Below are 22181 nucleotides of genomic sequence, written 5' to 3' on the forward strand. Positions count from 1 at the left end.
TATGTGAAAATTCTTCGGCATCCTTTGCTTTTGAGATTTTAAGATTTTTTAAACTTCATTTTCAGTCGATGGAAATTGTTTAAAGTAGGAGATAAATTCTTTCCGGTGTCGATGGATAAATGTTGAACCACGTATGAATGAAATTCTAGCAGTGGACAAGTTAAATAGCTTTTTGAGATATTCTTGATCTTAATTAGGATGAAAATCAGTTATTCCCATTTCTAGATCAGTAGAATTGTTATTTAACATATTTGCAATCTTTTACCATTTTCTTAAATACTAGTATTATGTAATGGATTTGAAGTGAATAAAGTAGTTGGCCTAATTTTAAATACACTCAAAATATCTAATTTAGAAACTAACTTAAGTTCGATGAGATTTTCCAAATATTTATTTCAGTTTTCTTATATTTCACGCTTTAGTTCTCGAGATTTTCAAAGTGGCAAAACGTACATTACGTTATAGTAAAAATGTATATTCCTTATATTTGTGTAATCCTTTCACAAAATTAATTTGATTTAAAATGAATTTATAATACCCTTTAATTCAAAGACTTTAGTCTAGTTCTCTCCTCCCCCTCAAGTTTAAGATTTAGTTATTATGTCTGTAAAATGGCTAAATCATAGAACCAGGTATGTTCAATAATTTCTTCATAAGTTTCGTTTCTGAATTTTTAAAATTCTATGAAACTTTTGTAACAGAAGCTGGGATAGAACCTAGGCAGCCAGACAGAATGTACCTTCTCTGAGTGAAAATTTCTGTCATTTCATTGAAAGTGACCTTATAATAAATATTTCAGAATAAACCCTCTTTCTGTAACACTAATAAATGTATATAGAGTTTTTTTAATGTTTTTATAATGCATGTTTGGTTCTTACAATATTTTGAGCTATTATATTACTAATTCTGTATGTGAATTAATACAGTTTAATGTAGAATGCCTGCTTCAATGCTAAAAGTAAAGTATTTGAATTATGTTTTACCTTTCGTCTGTTTTCAGACGTAGGTTCTATTCTACAATTTACGGAATTTCTCTTTATTGGATATCTCACATAGCTGAGAAAATTTCATTCCTATGTTTAGGTTTTATAGTACAATATGTTGAGCATCCCTATATTAGTATATGGCTTTGATTCCTTCGAAAGAAAAGAATATCTTAGTTTTCTTTAATTTTTGGTCAAAATTTTAGTATGTAGGTAATTACAATTGCTCTCCCATGAAATTGCATCTAAATTTTTTGCATCATTTCAAAATGCTGTATCATGCAATGGCATCTGATGTGTTTTAGATTGATGTATTCAAGCTGGGCTCGAACCCGGGCAGCTAACAGTATGTTCTTTCCCTGAGTGAAATATTGCTATAATTTCATTAAACTGACGTTGTAATATTTCAGGATATTTTCTTGTACATTGGACTAAGCATTCCTCTCTCATGAATGAGAGTACCTAAGTAAAGAACTTAAAATTAGAAATGGTTCTTACGTTAAAATTCTGAATGAAGTATTTCTTTTATGGTTTATGACTTTTGTTTTGAAGATGTTCTTCGAAATCTGTTTTTAGAATGGTGTTTTTGAGCCCTTTCTAAAAATAAATCTATAAAAGTATATATGTATAGCACTTTTAATGTTAATATATTGCGAGTTTGTTTCTTACTCTTTTTCGATCTGTTATGTCACTAATTCTGTGTGTGAATTAAGATAGTTTAATATATAACACCTGCTTCAAAGCTAACAGTAAAGTTTATTTTGTTTATTTGTGATTTAAAATTACCTGCCTATTGTCTTTTGGGCCATCTTTCTACCAGCGCTGAAATTATTTACTCTTCTCGAAGATCATTATCCCTTTTATTCTGTGCATCCGTAATAACTGTCTAATTTTTTTTTCTTTCATTGTTCATGTTGTACCCATACATTAGAAATCCCCTTCGCTTACTGTACTTCTGTCATATTAGGAAAATCATTTGCTTTTCTATCGACTGCAGTCATGATTTTAGTAACAATGTAGCACATTGCTAGAATTTAATACAAAGAAGGCTACTTTTGAAGTTTTATATATTAAAAAACAATATTAGATAGTTCTCTTTGTGTATAATTATTCTTTAATTTCAAAGTAGTTAAAATCTAATGATTCCTTTTTCCCCCCTTGGCCTCTTCTAGTGTAATTTGTCATCATTTTTGTGCACTCTTGGATTGCAGAACATGATATCATGAAAGAAAAAGAACGAAGAGGAAAAGAACGGAGAAATAATGCAGAACAAAAAGACATCTGTGGCTGGTAATTTTTGTTTTATATTAACTTTATTTCCACTAGAAATGCTTGAATGTTATAATTTGTACGTCCCATTTCACAATTTGCTTTATATTGGAGTTTTACTAGTTATAAATTTTACATGAACGCTTCACATTACGTTTTAATGTTTAGGGTAGCATTTATGCATTAATTTTGTAGGTTTTGAATTCCATATTCAAGTGTCTGATTTGGTGCTTTCTTTATATTGTATTGTAATATTGGAAGTGAGGTGGTACTGATAATCACACTTTAAATATCAGAAGTCTGAGATTTCTTAGAGTTCTGTTGCTTAGTAGTGGTTTCAAAATGACTGCTGTTGTGTAATTTCTTCCCATGTGGCCTCCTTTCGCATTACGAGGAGGAGGCTAAACATTTTTCTCTCTGTGTGGCCTAATAGTTTCCCTGTCCAACGGGTCTTCTCTTCATAACAGGTCAGTGTATTTGCTTTGCTTGTGTATAAACGAATTTTGTTTCAGTTTTTTCAGAATGTAGAGTCTCTCTATCAAGTGCTCTTTCTCTTAAAAGCCACTGAAAGTTAAATGTGAACAAAAAAGAAATGTAAATAAAATTTAATGAGTACTCGTAAAGAAAGTTAGTGGAGCCAAATTGTCTTCTGTTAAGGCTGTTCAAAATGTGCTTTTTCTTAGTTGTTTTAAGCATACTTTATTATTTTTTCCCTTAATAGGAACTATTTTGGCATATTGTGAAGTTTTATGAACCAATTTGAGAAGATCTATTTAAAATTGATTCCATAAGTAAAAAATTCATTTTGAAATCATATCAGACATGTTTTATTATTTTCGAAGTAAAATTCTGCAGATTAACTTTCAACTTTGTTTTAAAAAGCGCTCTGAAAGTTTCTTTTGGACTTCTTTCTGTGCTCTTGGCAAATGCATGACAGAATTATTTTCTGAAAAAGCTGATGTCTTTTGCTTATAATAATGACTGATGCAACTGTAACCGTGTCGCTCTAAAGAGCACATGTTTCCCAGTAGTTCTTTTAAAGTGTCCTGTTTTTTCTTTTATTGGGTCAATCTCCGCTAAAAGATCAGATGTTGCTCTTGTGTTATTTAACAATTCCTTCATCTTATCTTCAGTTAAGAGCTCTTCTTCGTAATGAGCGCTTTTATTGTCAAGGGGTTTTATAAGCACCCAATTCTTCTTTTGTAACTTTCTGATTCATTGTTTGACTTCTCTGTCTTTCATATGTGAAAATTCTTCGGCATCCTTTGCTTTTGAGATTTTAAGATTTTTTAAACTTCATTTTCAGTCGATGGAAATTGTTTAAAGTAGGAGATAAAATCTTTCCGGTGTCGATGGATAAATGTTGAACCACGTATGAATGAAATTCTAGCAGTGGACAAGTTAAATAGCTTTTTGAGATATTCTTGATCTTAATTAGGATGAAAATCAGTTATTCCCATTTCTAGATCAGTAGAATTGTTATTTAACATATTTGCAATCTTTTACCATTTTTCTTAAATACTAGTATTATGTAATGGATTTGAAGTGAATAAAGTAGTTGGCCTAATTTTAAATACACTCAAAATATCTAATTTAGAAACTAACTTAAGTTCGATGAGATTTTCCAAATATTTATTTCAGTTTTCTTATATTTCACGCTTTAGTTCTCGAGATTTTCAAAGTGGCAAAACGTACATTACGTTATAGTAAAAATGTATATTCCTTATATTTGTGTAATCCTTTCACAAAATTAATTTGATTTAAAATGAATTTATAATACCCTTTAATTCAAAGACTTGAGTCTAGTTCTCTCCTCCCCCTCAAGTTTAAGATTTAGTTATTATGTCTGTAAAATGGCTAAATCATAGAACCAGGTATGTTCAATAATTTCTTCATAAGTTTCGTTTCTGAATTTTTAAAATTCTATGAAACTTTTGTAACAGAAGCTGGGATAGAACCTACGCAGCCAGACAGAATGTACCTTCTCTGGGTGAAAATTTCTATCATTTCATTGAAAGTGACCTTATAATAAATATTTCAGAATAAGCCCTCTTTCTGTAACACTAATAAATGTATATAGAGTTTTTTTAATGTTTTTATAATGCATGTTTGGTTCTTACAATATTTTGAGCTATTATATTACTAATTCTGTATGTGAATTAATACAGTTTAATGTAGAATGCCTGTTTCAATGCTAAAAGTAAAGTATTTGAATTATGTTTTACCTTTCGTCTGTTTTCAGACGTAGGTTCTATTCTACAATTTACGGAATTTCTCTTTATTGGATATCTCACATAGCTGAGAAAATTTCATTCCTATGTTTAGGTTTTATAGTACAATATGTTGAGCATCCCTATATTAGTATATGGCTTTGATTCCTTCGAAAGAAAAAGAATATCTTAGTTTGCTTTAATTTTTGGTCAAAATTTTAGTATGTAGGTAATTACAATTGCTCTCCCACGAAATTGCATCTAAATTTTTTGCATCATTTCAAAATGCTGTATCATTCAATGGCATCTGATGTGTTTTAGATTGATGTATTCAAGCTGGGCTCGAACCCGGGCAGCTAACAATATGTTCTTTCCCTGAGTGAAATATTGCTATAATTTCATTAAAGTGACATGGTAATATTTCAGGATATTTTCTTGTACATTGGACTAAGCGTTCCTCTCTCATGAATGAGAGTACCTAAGTAAAGAACTTAAAATTAGAAATGGTTCTTACGTTAAAATTCTGAATGAAGTATTTCTTTTATGGTTTATGACTTTTGTTTCCAAGGTGTTCTTCGAAATCTGTTTTTAGAATGGTGTTTTTGAGCCCTTTCTAAAAATAAATCTATAAAAGTATATATGTATAGCACTTTTAATGTTAATATATTGCGAGTTTGTTTCTTACTCTTTTTCAATCTGTTATGTCACTAATTCTGTGTGTGAATTAAGATAGTTTAATATATAACACCTGCTTCAAAGCTAACAGTAAAGTTTATTTTGTTTATTTGTGATTTAAAATTACCTGCCTATTGTCTTTTGGGCCATCTTTCTACCAGCGCTGAAATTATTTACTCTTCTCAAAGATCATTATCCCTTTTATTCTGTGTATCCGTAATAACTGTCTAATTTTTTTTTTCTTTCATTGTTCATGTTGTACCCATACAATAAAAACCCCCTTCGCTTACTGTACTTCTGTCGTATTAGGAAAATCATTTGCTTTTCTATCGACTGCAGTCATGATTTTAGTAACAATGTAGCACATTGCTAGAATTTAAAACAAAGAAGGCTACTTTTGAAGTTTTATATATTAAGAAACAATATTAGATAGTTCTCTTTGTGTATAATTATTCTTTAATTTCAAAGTAGTTAAAATCTAATGATTCCTTTTTCCCCCCTTGGCCTCTTCTAGTGTAATTTGTCATCATTTTTGTGCACTCTTGGATTGCAGAACATGATATCATGAAAGAAAAAGAACGAAGTAGAAAAGAACGGAGAAATAATGCAGAACAAAAAGACATCTGTGGCTGGTAATTTTTGTTTTATATTAACTTTATTTCCACTAGAAATGCTTGAATGTTATAATTTGTACGTCCCGTTTCACAATTTGCTTTATATTGGAGTTTTACTAGTTATAAATTTTACATGAACGCTTCACATTACGTTTTAATGTTTAGGGTAGCATTTATGCATTAATTTTGTAGGTTTTGAATTCCATATTCAAGTGTCTGATTTGGTGCTTTCTTTATATTGTATTGTAATATTGGAAGTGAGGTGGTACTGATAATCACACTTTAAATATCAGAAGTCTGAGATTTCTTAGAGTTCTGTTGCTTAGTAGTGGTTTCAAAATGACTGCTGTTGTGTAATTTCTTCCCATGTGGCCTCCTTTCGCATTACGAGGAGGAGGCTAAACATTTTTCTCTCTGTGTGGCCTAATAGTTTCCCTGTCCAACGGGTCTTCTCTTCATAACAGGTCAGTGTATTTGCTTTGCTTGTGTATAAACGAATTTTGTTTCAGTTTTTTCAGAATGTAGAGTCTCTCTATCAAGTGCTCTTTCTCTTAAAAGCCACTGAAAGTTAAATGTGAACAAAAAAGAAATGTAAATAAAATTTAATGAGTACTCGTAAAGAAAGTTAGTGGAGCCAAATTGTCTTCTGTTAAGGCTGTTCAAAATGTGCTTTTTCTTAGTTGTTTTAAGCATACTTTATTATTTTTTCCCTTAATAGGAACTATTTTGGCATATTGTGAAGTTTTATGAACCAATTTGAGAAGATCTATTTAAAATTGATTCCATAAGTAAAAAATTCATTTTGAAATCATATCAGACATGTTTTATTATTTTCGAAGTAAAATTCTGCAGATTAACTTTCAACTTTGTTTTAAAAAGCGCTCTGAAAGTTTCTTTTGGACTTCTTTCTGTGCTCTTGGCAAATGCATGACAGAATTATTTTCTGAAAAAGCTGATGTCTTTTGCTTATAATAATGACTGATGCAACTGTAACCGTGTCGCTCTAAAGAGCACATGTTTCCCAGTAGTTCTTTTAAAGTGTCCTGTTTTTTCTTTTATTGGGTCAATCTCCGCTAAAAGATCAGATGTTGCTCTTGTGTTATTTAACAATTCCTTCATCTTATCTTCAGTTAAGAGCTCTTCTTCGTAATGAGCGCTTTTATTGTCAAGGGGTTTTATAAGCACCCAATTCTTCTTTTGTAACTTTCTGATTCATTGTTTGACTTCTCTGTCTTTCATATGTGAAAATTCTTCGGCATCCTTTGCTTTTGAGATTTTAAGATTTTTTAAACTTCATTTTCAGTCGATGGAAATTGTTTAAAGTAGGAGATAAAATCTTTCCGGTGTCGATGGATAAATGTTGAACCACGTATGAATGAAATTCTAGCAGTGGACAAGTTAAATAGCTTTTTGAGATATTCTTGATCTTAATTAGGATGAAAATCAGTTATTCCCATTTCTAGATCAGTAGAATTGTTATTTAACATATTTGCAATCTTTTACCATTTTTCTTAAATACTAGTATTATGTAATGGATTTGAAGTGAATAAAGTAGTTGGCCTAATTTTAAATACACTCAAAATATCTAATTTAGAAACTAACTTAAGTTCGATGAGATTTTCCAAATATTTATTTCAGTTTTCTTATATTTCACGCTTTAGTTCTCGAGATTTTCAAAGTGGCAAAACGTACATTACGTTATAGTAAAAATGTATATTCCTTATATTTGTGTAATCCTTTCACAAAATTAATTTGATTTAAAATGAATTTATAATACCCTTTAATTCAAAGACTTTAGTCTAGTTCTCTCCTCCCCCTCAAGTTTAAGATTTAGTTATTATGTCTGTAAAATGGCTAAATCATAGAACCAGGTATGTTCAATAATTTCTTCATAAGTTTCGTTTCTGAATTTTTAAAATTCTATGAAACTTTTGTAACAGAAGCTGGGATAGAACCTACGCAGCCAGACAGAATGTACCTTCTCTGGGTGAAAATTTCTATCATTTCATTGAAAGTGACCTTATAATAAATATTTCAGAATAAACCCTCTTTCTGTAACACTAATAAATGTATATAGAGTTTTTTTAATGTTTTTATAATGCATGTTTGGTTCTTACAATATTTTGAGCTATTATATTACTAATTCTGTATGTGAATTAATACAGTTTAATGTAGAATGCCTGCTTCAATGCTAAAAGTAAAGTATTTGAATTATGTTTTACCTTTCGTCTGTTTTCAGACGTAGGTTCTATTCTACAATTTACGGAATTTCTCTTTATTGGATATCTCACATAGCTGAGAAAATTTCATTCCTATGTTTAGGTTTTATAGTACAATATGTTGAGCATCCCTATATTAGTATATGGCTTTGATTCCTTCGAAAGAAAAAGAATATCTTAGTTTTCTTTAATTTTTGGTCAAAATTTTAGTATGTAGGTAATTACAATTGCTCTCCCACGAAATTGCATCTAAATTTTTTGCATCATTTCAAAATGCTGTATCATTCAATGGCATCTGATGTGTTTTAGATTGATGTATTCAAGCTGGGCTCGAACCCGGGCAGCTAACAATATGTTCTTTCCCTGAGTGAAATATTGCTATAATTTCATTAAAGTGACATGGTAATATTTCAGGATATTTTCTTGTACATTGGACTAAGCGTTCCTCTCTCATGAATGAGAGTACCTAAGTAAAGAACTTAAAATTAGAAATGGTTCTTACGTTAAAATTCTGAATGAAGTATTTCTTTTATGGTTTATGACTTTTGTTTCCAAGGTGTTCTTCGAAATCTGTTTTTAGAATGGTGTTTTTGAGCCCTTTCTAAAAATAAATCTATAAAAGTATATATGTATAGCACTTTTAATGTTAATATATTGCGAGTTTGTTTCTTACTCTTTTTCAATCTGTTATGTCACTAATTCTGTGTGTGAATTAAGATAGTTTAATATATAACACCTGCTTCAAAGCTAACAGTAAAGTTTATTTTGTTTATTTGTGATTTAAAATTACCTGCCTATTGTCTTTTGGGCCATCTTTCTACCAGCGCTGAAATTATTTACTCTTCTCAAAGATCATTATCCCTTTTATTCTGTGTATCCGTAATAACTGTCTAATTTTTTTTTTCTTTCATTGTTCATGTTGTACCCATACAATAAAAACCCCCTTCGCTTACTGTACTTCTGTCGTATTAGGAAAATCATTTGCTTTTCTATCGACTGCAGTCATGATTTTAGTAACAATGTAGCACATTGCTAGAATTTAAAACAAAGAAGGCTACTTTTGAAGTTTTATATATTAAGAAACAATATTAGATAGTTCTCTTTGTGTATAATTATTCTTTAATTTCAAAGTAGTTAAAATCTAATGATTCCTTTTTCCCCCCTTGGCCTCTTCTAGTGTAATTTGTCATCATTTTTGTGCACTCTTGGATTGCAGAACATGATATCATGAAAGAAAAAGAACGAAGTAGAAAAGAACGGAGAAATAATGCAGAACAAAAAGACATCTGTGGCTGGTAATTTTTGTTTTATATTAACTTTATTTCCACTAGAAATGCTTGAATGTTATAATTTGTACGTCCCGTTTCACAATTTGCTTTATATTGGAGTTTTACTAGTTATAAATTTTACATGAACGCTTCACATTACGTTTTAATGTTTAGGGTAGCATTTATGCATTAATTTTGTAGGTTTTGAATTCCATATTCAAGTGTCTGATTTGGTGCTTTCTTTATATTGTATTGTAATATTGGGAGTGAGGTGGTACTGATAATCACACTTTAAATATCAGAAGTCTGAGATTTCTTAGAGTTCTGTTGCTTAGTAGTGGTTTCAAAATGACTGCTGTTGTGTAATTTCTTTCCATGTGGCCTCCTTTCGCATTACGAGGAGGAGGCTAAACATTTTTCTCTCTGTGTGGCCTAATAGTTTCCCTGTCCAACGGGTCTTCTCTTCATAACAGGTCAGTGTAATTGCACTGCTTGTGTATAAACGAATTTTGTTTCAGTTTTTTCCGAATGTAGAGTCTCTCTATCAAGTGCTCTTTCTCTTAAAAGCCACTGAAAGTTAAATGTTGAACAAAAAAGAAATGTAAATAAAATTTAATGAGTACTCGTAAAGAAAGTTAGTGGAGCCAAATTGTCTTCTGTTAAGGCTGTTCAAGATGTGCTTTTTCTTATTTGTTTTAAGCATACTTTATTATTTTTTCCCTTAATATGAACTATTTTGGCATATTGTGAAGTTTAATGAACCAATTTGAGAAGATCTATTTAAAATTGATTCCATAAGTAAAAAATTCATTTTGAAATCATATCAGAGATGTTTTATTATTTTCGAAGTAAAATTCTGCAGATTAACTTTCAACTTTGCTTTGAAAAGCACTCTGAAAGTTTCTTTTGGACTTCTTTCCGAGCTCTTGGCAAATGCATGACAGAATTATTTTCTGAAAAAGCTGATGTCTTTTGCTTATAATAATGACTGATGCAACTGTAACCGTGTCGCTCTAAAGAGCACATGTTTCCCAGTAGTTCTTTTAAAGTGTCCTCTTTTTTCTTTTATTGGGTTAATCTCCGCTAAAAGATCAGATGTTGCTCTTGTGTTATTTAACAATTCCTTCATCTTATCTTCAGTTAAGAGCTCTTCTTCGTAATGAGCGCTTTTATTGTCAAGGGGTTTTATAAGCACCCAATTCTTCTTTTGTAATTTTCTGATTCATTGTTTGACTTCTCTGTCTTTCATATGTGAAAATTCTTCGGCATCCTTTGCTTTTGAGATTTTAAGATTTTTTAAACTTCATTTTCAGTCGATGGAAATTGTTTAAAGTAGGAGATAAATTCTTTCCGGTGTTGATGGATAAATGTTGAACCACGTATGAATGAAATTCTAGCATTGGACAAATTAAATGGCTTTTTGAGATATTCTTGATCTTAATTAGGATGAAAATCAGTTATTCCCATTTCTAGATCAGTAGAATTGTTATTTAACATATTTGCAATCTTTTACCATTTTTCTTAAATACTAGTATTATGTAATGGATTTGAAGTGAATAAAGTAGTTGGCCTAATTTTAAATACACTCAAAATATCTAGTTTAGAAACTAACTTAAGTTCGATGAGATTTTCCAAATATTTATTTCAGTTTTCTTATATTTCACGCTTTAGTTCTCGAGATTTTCAAAGTGGCAAAACGTACATTACGTTATAGTAAAAATGTATATTCCTTATATTTGTGTAATCCTTTCACAAAATTAATTTGATTTAAAATGAATTTATAATACCCTTTAATTCAAAGACTTTAGTCTAGTTCTCTCCTCCCCCTCAAGTTTAAGATTTAGTTATTATGTCTGTAAAATGGTTAAATCATAGAACCAGGTATGTTCAATAATTTCTTCATAAGTTTCGTTTCTGAATTTTTAAAATTCTATGAAACTTTTGTAACAGAAGCTGGGTTAGAACCTACGCAGCCAGACAGAATGTACCTTCTCTGGGTGAAAATTTCTATCATTTCATTGAAAGTGACCTTATAATAAATATTTCAGAATAAACCCTCTTTCTGTAACACTAATAAACGTATATAGAGTTTTTTTAATGTTTTTATAATGCATGTTTGGTTCTTACAATATTTTGAGCTATTATATTACTAATTCTGTATGTGAATTAATACAGTTTAATGTAGAATGCCTGCTTCAACGCTAAAAGTAAAGTATTTGAATTATGTTTTACCTTTCGTCTGTTTTCAGACGTAGGTTCTCTTCTACAATTTACGGAATTTCTCTTTATTGGATATCTCACATAGCTGAGAAAATTTCATTCCTATGTTTAGGTTTTATAGTACAATATGTTGAGCATCCCTATATTAGTATATGGCTTTGATTCCTTCGAAAGAAAAAGAATATCTTAGTTTTCTTTAATTTTTGGTCAAAATTTTAGTATGTAGGTAATTACAATTGCTCTCCCACGAAATTGCATCTAAATTTTTTGCATCATTTCAAAATGCTGTATCATTCAATGGCATCTGATGTGTTTTAGATTGATGTATTCAAGCTGGGCTCGAACCCGGGCAGCTAACAATATGTTCTTTCCCTGAGTGAAATATTGCTATAATTTCATTAAAGTGACATGGTAATATTTCAGGATATTTTCTTGTACATTGGACTAAGCGTTCCTCTCTCATGAATGAGAGTACCTAAGTAAAGAACTTAAATTAGAAATGGTTCTTACGTTAAAATTCTGAATGAAGTATTTCTTTTATGGTTTATGACTTTTGTTTCCAAGATGTTCTTCGAAATCTGTTTTTAGAATGGTGTTTTTGAGCCCTTTCTAAAAATAAATCTATAAAAGTATATATGTATAGCACTTTTAATGTTAATATATTGCGAGTTTGTTTCTTACTCTTTTTCGATCTGTTATGTCACTAATTCTGTGTGTGAATTAAGATAGTTTAATATATAACACCTGCTTCAAAGCTAACAGTAAAGTTTATTTTGTTTATTTGTGATTTAAAATTACCTGCCTATTGTCTTTTGGGCCATCTTTCTACCAGCGCTGAAATTATTTACTCTTCTCAAAGATCATTATCCCTTTTATTCTGTGTATCGGTAATAACTGTCTATTTTTTTTTCTTTCATTGTTCATGTTGTACCCATACAATAAAAACCCCCTTCGCTTACTGTACTTCTGTCATATTAGGAAAATCATTTGCTTTTCTATCGACTGCAGTCATGATTTTAGTAGCAATGTACCACATTGCTAGAATTTAAAACAAAGAAGGCTACTTTTGAAGTTTTATATATTAAGAAACAATATTAGATAGTTCTCTTTGTGTATAATTATTCTTTAATTTCAAAGTAGTTAAAATCTAATGATTCCTTTTTCCCCCCTTGGCCTCTTCTAGTGTAATTTGTCATCATTTTTGTGCACTCTTGGATTGCAGAACATGATATCATGAAAGAAAAAGAACGAAGATGAAAAGAAAGGAGAAATAATGCAGAACAAAAAGACATCTGTGGCTGGTAATTTTTGTTTTATATTAACTTTATTTCCACTAGAAATGCTTGAATGTTATAATTTGTACGTCCCGTTTCACAATTTGCTTTATATTGGAGTTTTACTAGTTATAAATTTTACATGAACGCTTCACATTACGTTTTAATGTTTAGGGTAGCATTTATGCATTAATTTTGTAGGTTTTGAATTCCATATTCAAGTGTCTGATTTGGTGCTTTCTTTATATTGTATTGTAATATTGGAAGTGAGGTGGTACTGATAATCACACTTTAAATATCAGAAGTCTGAGATTTCTTAGAGTTCTGTTGCTTAGTAGTGGTTTCAAAATGACTGCTGTTGTGTAATTTTTTCCCATGTGGCCTCCTTTCGCATTACGAGGAGGAGGCTAAACATTTTTCTCTCTGTGTGGCCTAATAGTTTCCCTGTCCAACGGGTCTTCTCTTCATAACAGGTCAGTGTAATTGCACTGCTTGTGTATAAACGAATTTTGTTTCAGTTTTTTCCGAATGTAGAGTCTCCCCAAGCAGCACGTCTCCAAAAATATACGTATAATTTTGGTGAAATAAGGGTATGGTATTTTTTGCACGTTACTTTTACGAAATTTATACGAATGAAAAAGGCTGAAGTTACTGTTAACTCTTGATCGTTATTTTCCACACGTTATTTTTACGAAAATTATACGAATCCGAATGTACTGATAAAACTACCACCATGATGGTATATTTTATTCGTCACTTTTACGCATATTATACGAATCCGAATGTTCTGAAAGAAACTACTGCCTTTATGGTATATTTCATTCGTCACTTTTACGGATATTATACGAAGTCTAAAAAGATTGAAAATGAAGTTTATTAATTCAAAATATTTAGTGTATTTCTGGCATTTCACTTTGTTTTCCTTGTCCACGAACATGAAAAAAGGGGCATTCATATATGAGGCTAAAATTTTTCTATAAATTTTAACATGTGAGCTAAATCTTTACGTGCATTTTTGCAAAAAATTATATTTTCTTAATTTAAACATCTTCAAAATAACTTATTTATTTTCTTATATCAAATTTGTTATTTTTATTCATATCAACACTTATATTAATTTACACAATTTAATTTCATTTATGAAAATCCTATTACCCATTTAACTGGAATAAGCTGTATATTAAATTTGTGTACTTACTGAGTTTGGTACAATACTCTCCTTATTTTATTTAGCAAATGTGGGCAATTGAATTGGAATAAGACTAGCAAATCTTTCATGTCGAGGAATATAATAATAAATACAGCAGAAGATGCTCGAAAACGTTTAACTTCTTGAACAATAGTTTAATGTAGACCAAAGGAACATTAATTATAATCAAAGATATACTAATATTTTTATTTAATAATAATAATAATAACTCTACGAAATTGCAAGCTGAATCCTGATATTTTACATATATTTCAGTTCCTTTAATCTTTGTTATAAAAATCATATGAGGCTAATTTTTTTAAATTTTGTTTAATGTACGGAAAAAATGATATAGCGATTTTAATAATTTTTATATGAGGAAAAAATTAATAAATAATGTAAATAAATAATTATATTATATTTTATATTTTTCCTGAAACAGTTAAAGACATTCTTAATATGGAGATCTACAGAATAAGTACAAGGGTCCAGTTAAATGAACTCAAAATTTGCACAGTTAATTTTACGCTATAAAAATTAACCGGATTTACGATTATACGCTGAGCATGCGCATATACAGACATTTCTATTTTTCGTAGAAAAATTTAATTATTACCTTAATACAGAGATGCTGTGAATATAAATTTATATAATGCAAAAGTAAGTTTATTTCATATGCTAATTTAGAGGCTTTCTTAATATGTTTAATTATAAAGAAAAAAAAAAGCGTTGCAATTCTTGTTCACTGACCAATGGCAAAGCAGACACTTTCTACTTCCGGTTGTGGCGGGATATTTGTGAAGTCAGCAATGGAGGTCGAAAAGAATGGTAAAGTCGCAAAGAATACTGTTTGTTCGTGGATTGGCGTTTGTGACAGAATCCATCGAAGTTACTAATTATTTGAAGAAAGTAAGTGAATATTTTATATTTTCAGTGTTTAATACTCGTACTTTTTTCACCTATATAAAATTTTATAAATAGCGTCTGTGTAGGAAATGTGATTTTCCATGTGTTGTTTGTTCTTTTGTGTACGTGCCTGATGATTAATTTTCAGGATTTGGTACTGTTAAATTTTGCACTAGTCTGTTTCTTACTGTTTGTGTCACTCCTTTTTGTATGTGTCTCACCTTTTTATAGCTATATTATTTTTACTCAAACGTTTTAATATTTATCTTAAAGCATACTGTAATTAAGCAGGAAATAGCTTTTAATGGAAAAAGAAAGGCAATATTAACATGACTAATTGTTCAGAAATCTGTTATGAAAATGTTATCTACCTTATGCCAAAAAATAAAGCATGTAACTTTCATTTATTTATGAAATTCAAAATTTTTTATTTGCTTAGTGTTTTCCCTAAAAATAATTTAATTTCTTATTTTTGAATTTAGTTTTATAAATTTGCTTTAATATATAATCTTTAACTCAAAGATATTGTGCTATTAAAAAAGGAAACTTTATGCCATAGAAACACAGGTACTTAGTTCCAAATCTGTGTTCATTTTTTTATATATATACTGAATTTTTATGCACTAGTAATTACTGAAATATATCCTTTCATGAATAATAAGTAAGTCCTAAGTCCTTTCATGAATGCATTTCTTTTTTGTTTGTTTGATTTTGTTGTTTTAAAAGATCTGCCATAGTTAAAGAAAGAAAATAAAGTAAGAATGCTTTACTTTCAGTTTTGAATAAATTTATTACTATTTACTGCAGCTTCAAGTTTCTCTAAACATAATTTTCGAAGTCAAAACTTGATAGTTATGTTGATTATTAGACTTGCATGAAAAAATTTATTGAAAAATTAGTATTTGATCTAAAATACCTTAAATTATTTGAATTATATTTTACTAAATCATGTATTTTGATACAACTAGATAGTTAAAAAAAATTTAAATTGTAAATGTGCAGAAATGCTTATATAAAACCAAGAAATTGTTTATATTTTTGTTGCTTTTTCCCTTGTAAATTAATTATATATATATATTACAGTCTGGGGAGTCAGCGGGGATGTTTCCATAACCGGCACTTGGCGAAATTGCAGATTTGGATTTTATATTTCATAGTTATTGAAATCGTAATGGTATGTTTGTTTAAATTAGTACTGTTTATGAATGTGATAAAAATAAATTCTGATAAGATAAGAAATGATTTATTTTCTATTAATTATGAACTGTAAATAATGTAACCAATTTTCTTCATAGTATATTTACTAAACATTTTATATATATATATATATATATAAAAGGGAGGTAGTCTTATTTATACAATTCTTGCAGAGATACCAAGAAATAAAACATTTCAGGAATTTTCACTCAGTATATCTTGATGTGTAAAATCGTGTTGTTCAATGCCATATTACTTTTTCACGGGAAAGTAATTTTATTGATCTAACATCTGCATAAATCAAACTTTTTTAAGAATGATTACAGTTTCTAAGCTAACTTAAAATTTTCAGATTTAGAAAATGTATGTTTAATGTAGCATTAGTTTTCCATGGAATAGAAAAGGTTTTCAAAATGTTCAGTTGTTAGAGGGAAATAATATAAATGAGATTGTCCTGATACAGTTTCAGCTGGAAATGAAACTGAATTTTCGGATAGTGAAGATTTCATTTAAGAATTCTGATAAAACTGATTAATGTAATTCCTCTGCATTTAAAAATTCTAATAAAACTGATTAATGTAAATCCTCTGCATTTAAGAATTCTAATGAAACTAAATAATGTAAATCCTATGATTCATGTAGGTGTTCTGTTATCAGGAGATTCAGAAATGTGTGTTTATATGCATGCATTTTTAAATGTAGGTGCTGCTCGTGTGTGCATGTGTATATTCTTTATGTATGTATGTGTATATGCGCATACATGCATATACACATGCTTACATATCTACAGTGGAACCCCGAGATACGAGTTTAATTCGTTCCAGCATTCAACTGGTATAGCGAATTTCTCGTATCTAGAAACAAGCTTTCCCATTGAAAATAATGGAAATTCAGTTAACCCGTTCCACACCCCAAAAAATATCAACATTTTAATATCAAGTCAATTTTTCCTAATAAATAACACTGGTAAATAATATAACAATAGTTTAACTTTGTTAGCAACATTTTAACTCATTCTCATTAATCCACACCAACAACAGCTTCTCAACATCTAAGAGTACTTTTATGGTGCTTGGAAGTAACGATAATTCCTTTGGCTACATCAGGTTTCTTAATTTCTTCCTGCTTCTTCAGAATAGTATAGATTTTCGATATTGAAAGGCCGCAAGTCTTCGCCAATTCGGTCACCATGCTTATGTTTATCTACGATTTCTTTCTTGATATCGACGGCCATGGCCTCCTTATTTTTCTTTGCAGCACTATCTGAGGCAACAATCTTCTTGCGAGGCATCTTGAAATAATTATTTTCACGTTAAATGTCAAAACAATTAACTTGCAAGTGCACAAACACGTATATAAAAGAACACTGAGTGATCTGACGAGGGGATTCCCCGAGTTGAGCCGGATAGGGAAATGGCGCCACCCATACCAACAGCCTGGCTCATTGCTCCTTACTCGAATTAATCTCGTATTTTGCTCATACTTTCCTCGTATCTTGAGGTTTCATTGTACATTTCTGAATCCCGTCCTAATAACGGAGGAGTACCTTTGCCAGTATTGCAACAGAGCTAGAATGAATTATTGTGTTAAATATGTGGAAATTGCATGCTTAAAGTACTGTTATTTTCTAAAAATATTATGTATGTCTATTTTTTACAAGAAGAAAAAATAGCTAAAAGCTGTTAATTTACTCGGATTTATTAGTCCAAAGGGGCTTTGTCCCTAAAGAACTATTGCTTTTGTTTTGCATTGGTTCACTATAAATATCTGTTTCACTTTTCAAACTGTTCCTACCAAATGTTAGAGTCCCTAGTGTGGGATTAATACTCTCTATCTTAGTGCCCTCTGTAACCTATGTTAGGGTTAACCTGTATAACTTACAAGGATTGCCAGTTTAGGCGAGATATCTAGGTAGTCATCATAATACGTACCTTATTTTTTATTATTTTTAAATTAAATTGAAAGTAATAAACTAGTTTTCAAGAATGGAGTTAAACTAGATTTGCATTCAACTCTGGTTTATTGTATTAATGATGTTTTGCTGTAACAAATATGAATTTTTTGTTTAAGTATAATAATTTAAAATGTTTTTTCTAAAGAATGAAGTACTGCCACTAAGGTAAAGGTGCTAACTTGCAAGGTAATTTTCTATTCTACATTAACTCAATCTTTATGTCCTGTTACAGATATATTGGCAGAAATAATGAAAACCTGACATTCAAAAAGAAAAATAATAATGTTGAATGTAGTATATTAGATGGTTAAATGAGGTTTGGCAACTCATTAATAATCTTACACATATTGAGTACGAATAACTTTGACAATTACCGGTATTTTCAATAGTATAAAATTAGGCAAGAAAGCAGTTTTAGCTTAGCACCGGTTTTAAATACAACTCTCTTACCAATATTGGTTTGACGAAGGTAAAATATAATTGAATTTAATAAGTTGGAAATACTGTCTGTCTTTCCATGAGTTAAAAAATAATTTCAAATAAAATTTCTTTTTTTCAGTTTTTTATGTTATTTGTTTAATGTTATTGTAATCTGATTTATCATATTTAGTCACATATTCCATCCCTCTTTGCACTATAGTATATAATTCAAAGGACTTATCAGTTTCAGCAATATTTTTTTTACCAGTATACATTTTTACCATAACTCTGTTTCTAAATCATATCCTGAAAAATTAAGGAGTAAAGTACACAAAGAAGGAAAATATGCAAGTAAATAATGGCATTTAGTGTTGTTTATGTGTCTAATATTTGTACTAGATTGTAAAAGTTATATAATTCTATTAGCCTTTTTAAATTATTCTTTTTGAAATTCAGGTGCTTCTTTGCACCCAAATGGTTAAAGCCCTAGTGTGACTTTGGTACTTTGATCTAACTTCTATTCCTAATAAATAATCCAGCTGCATACAGTTTACTCAATTTCTGCTATGTGTAAGGTAAACAATATTAGCTTTTTTTAAATATATCTTTTACAACTATTATCAGGTAGATTTCTTTCATATTTTGCCTTAATTGAGTCATCCTGCTAATTAAGAATTTATTAAAGTTAATATGTTAAGTTTTTGTGTGTATAATTCATTTTAAGTATGTGCAAGCAAATGCATACATTAACAGTTACGTAGAATTATGCTTTGGGTATCAAATTCAGAAAATTTGGGGCTGTTTTTACAAGATTTATTAATGATTTATACTATATTAATATTGGTAAAAAAATTCCGTGGCTTTTATATGAGAGTATATATTTTAAAATAGCTGCATGATATGGTAGAGGTAAAAAGCTTCATGTGGATCATAAATTAATATTATGTGGAAATTTTTCATTTATTTAATAAAGAAAATATTCATGCCACAATTAAAATTTTTTCACTGGATTATTTGCATACAAAGTTTGCAGCAAATATTTCCTGCAACAGAAGTGACAATTTTTATTTTGCCAAGACAGGAAATTTAGTTAGTGAAAGCAGTAACCCTATTTTGAGATGTTAAACAGGAAGGCAAATTTTTGAATTTAAATTGATTTTTGAAGGAAGACTTATTTAGTCTTGCTATCATTCTACGTGGCTCTTAACTTTTTTAAGGTATTTATAATTTTATTGTTATTCAGCATTCTGTTTGCTTAGAATGCACATGAATGTAGACTTGAAATATTTTATATTGCAAACTGAGATGCCATTGTTATCATAATTAAAGATTTTTGCTCTGATTTTGGAGGAATTTACTGATAATACTTTTGATTGTGTATTGGTTTCTGGTTTATTGAAATGTGTAAAATAGCCTGTTAATGCATATACGTATGTTAATGACATGTATATGTTTATGAAGTATTCTGTTATATGTATATAGTGTTGTGATTAGTTTTCTGCTTACTCTTTATTTAAGAAAAAGTTATCTGTAAGAAAGTGAATATTCTTTACTATATGTAGGAGTAAAATTGAAAAGGCTAATGCAGTATAATTAATACAAAATTAAGTTTTTTCTCATGTACTTAAATACAAACATAGCCATTAAAGACTTTCTCAACCTTGCAGTTCTAAACAAATCTTAAGTATTTTTCACTTGAAATTATAGGCATTGTGTAAGGTATATAATTGAAGCTTACTGTGTGATAGTGTGAAATTAAATTTTTAATTACTGAAATGTAAATTTTTAAATATGAAATACTCAGTGCATTTTATATGCATCTTTTAATACTTCAACTATATTTAAAAACTGAAAACCTCTGAAGTGTGAAATTATTACAAATTTTTCTTTTTCTTGTTTAGGAGCTGTTCTCAAAACATTGGGTGACAAAGAATTCACTTTTACAAAAATCGAGCAGGATATTAAAGACAGCGAACTATAGAACAAATATGGCGAAGCTGCATGAAGTCTATGTTGAATTTTATTATTGAAAAAAATATGCTCTTCAGATTTAATGTTAGTTTTTATTGTTTAACAGTAATTGCAGTTTTTGAATACCTGTAAAATAAACCTAATTCTTAAATTAATTTCATGTGTATTTCTTTTGCAAGTATTACAGTTCATAATACTTCAAACAACTTGAAATTTTATACTTGTTAATTTATGTGGGATATGTTCATAATAATTCTATAATTTAAATAACTCATTGTCATCATATGAGCATAATCTAAAATGCACAGCATTTGACAACAAATTAATAAAAAATTAGCCAACTTCTAATTGCTTTCTTTTGTCCAGTTGCCTCTTTTTAAATCATTTAATACCATAAAACTATTTGATGAAAAAAATAATTGATAGGTCCACATCAACATGCACATTTATAATGATGTTATAGAAAAAGTCACATGAGATAAATATTAAAAAATTCAATATTCCTAAACAAATTAACTTTTTGAAATTTTATCTGGTATATAAGATAAAATAAAGAACATATTTAGGTAATTTTGAATTTGCATAATTTTATGAACTTATTTATGAAATTAACAGTTACCTTGTAAAAGGGAACTTTTTAAAAATACCTCAATAAAGCATTTCTTTTGTAGAGGTGAACTTTTAGTACTGATCTAATATATTTATAAGATTTTAAACTGAAAAAGACAACAATAATAGATTACAATACATTGCAAGATTGACTGATAAATGTAAAATTTTTACATATCATAATTATGTGTGTAATTAAAACAGAAGCTACTCGATTAACTTGCATGCTAATTAATATTTTCTTTAACATGTTTGGGATAAACTGAATTTTAATAAATAAATATGTATATATTTGTGTATTATCTGAAGATATGAATGAAATATTTGTGACATTAAACATTCATCTTCAAGGAAAATAACAAAGTCAACTTGGTAAACTATTGGAAAAGGTAAGTTTTATACAATTTCCTGGTCTATATTTAACAATTTTAAAATTTAGCACACTCATTCAAATAATCTAAACGTATGATGTTTTCTTTTGTGCTACATTCGTTTACTGAATTTGTTAATTAACTATATTGTACTTTAGATAGAAATTAATGTAGATATTCCTTGTATTTTACGGTATAAAAACTTATATATTTGATAATAATTGACCTAAATCTTCCCTATGTTTTCTTTGCATATACGAATGACTTTGGTAAAAATTTAGTCCGATGTCTTCTCCTCTTTACTGTGTAAAGTGCACATTTTTGGTAAAAAATTTGCATAAATCTCCAATTACCTATTTACTGCATTTTTTGTAAAATGTGCTTATTTTAATCTCTTATTTTTTATATAAATCTATGCAAAAATGTTCTGCATATTATGATTAAAAGATAAAATTAATTTAATATCAAATTTTTACATATCCACCTTTTAGGTATGTACAGCAATATGGAATATATATAACTGGAAAATTTAAATGCAAAAAAATTAATTTCTATTCAAAAATTACATAACACTAAAAGGCTGAAAATCACTTTTAATATTTCATTTAAAAGTGACTACAATATATGCAATAAATTTTGTAAACCTGAGTTCTATGTTTTAAATCAATTAATGCTATCGTTCATTTACATGGCATAAGAAAATGTCCTTCGAAAAGCAAATAATTTATTTAAAGTGTTATTTAGTAAACAACTGTTTGCTACAGTTGTTTACTAAATTTAAATTTATGAAATGAATTTAGTAAACAAAAATGCAAATGAACGATAGCATTGA

At 29.1% G+C, this 22181-nt stretch overlaps 1 long non-coding RNA gene across 9 annotated transcripts in view; it reads left to right on the forward strand.

The window, feature by feature from the left end:
* LOC146993078 (uncharacterized) overlaps window positions 1-22181 on the forward strand; it is a 138793-nt gene that overhangs the window by 80565 nt on the left and 36047 nt on the right. For 5 of the 9 annotated variants that reach the window (XR_015038699.1, XR_015038691.1, XR_015038692.1 and 2 more), the window contains 4 exons: window positions 2156-2273; window positions 5652-5769; window positions 9148-9265; window positions 12642-12759. This is a non-coding gene — a long non-coding RNA (uncharacterized LOC146993078). Of the gene's footprint in view, window positions 1-2155; window positions 2274-5651; window positions 5770-9147; window positions 9266-12641; window positions 12760-20299; window positions 20525-22181 lie in introns of those variants that run through there. The other 4 variants (XR_015038698.1, XR_015038694.1, XR_015038695.1 and 1 more) reach the window with 4 other exon arrangements.

This window comes from Stegodyphus dumicola, chromosome X1 (assembly GCF_044657685.1).
Source record: "Stegodyphus dumicola isolate Sdum_Otavi_A_Nest chromosome X1, ASM4465768v1".
NCBI classification, from domain to species: domain Eukaryota; kingdom Metazoa; phylum Arthropoda; class Arachnida; order Araneae; family Eresidae; genus Stegodyphus; species Stegodyphus dumicola.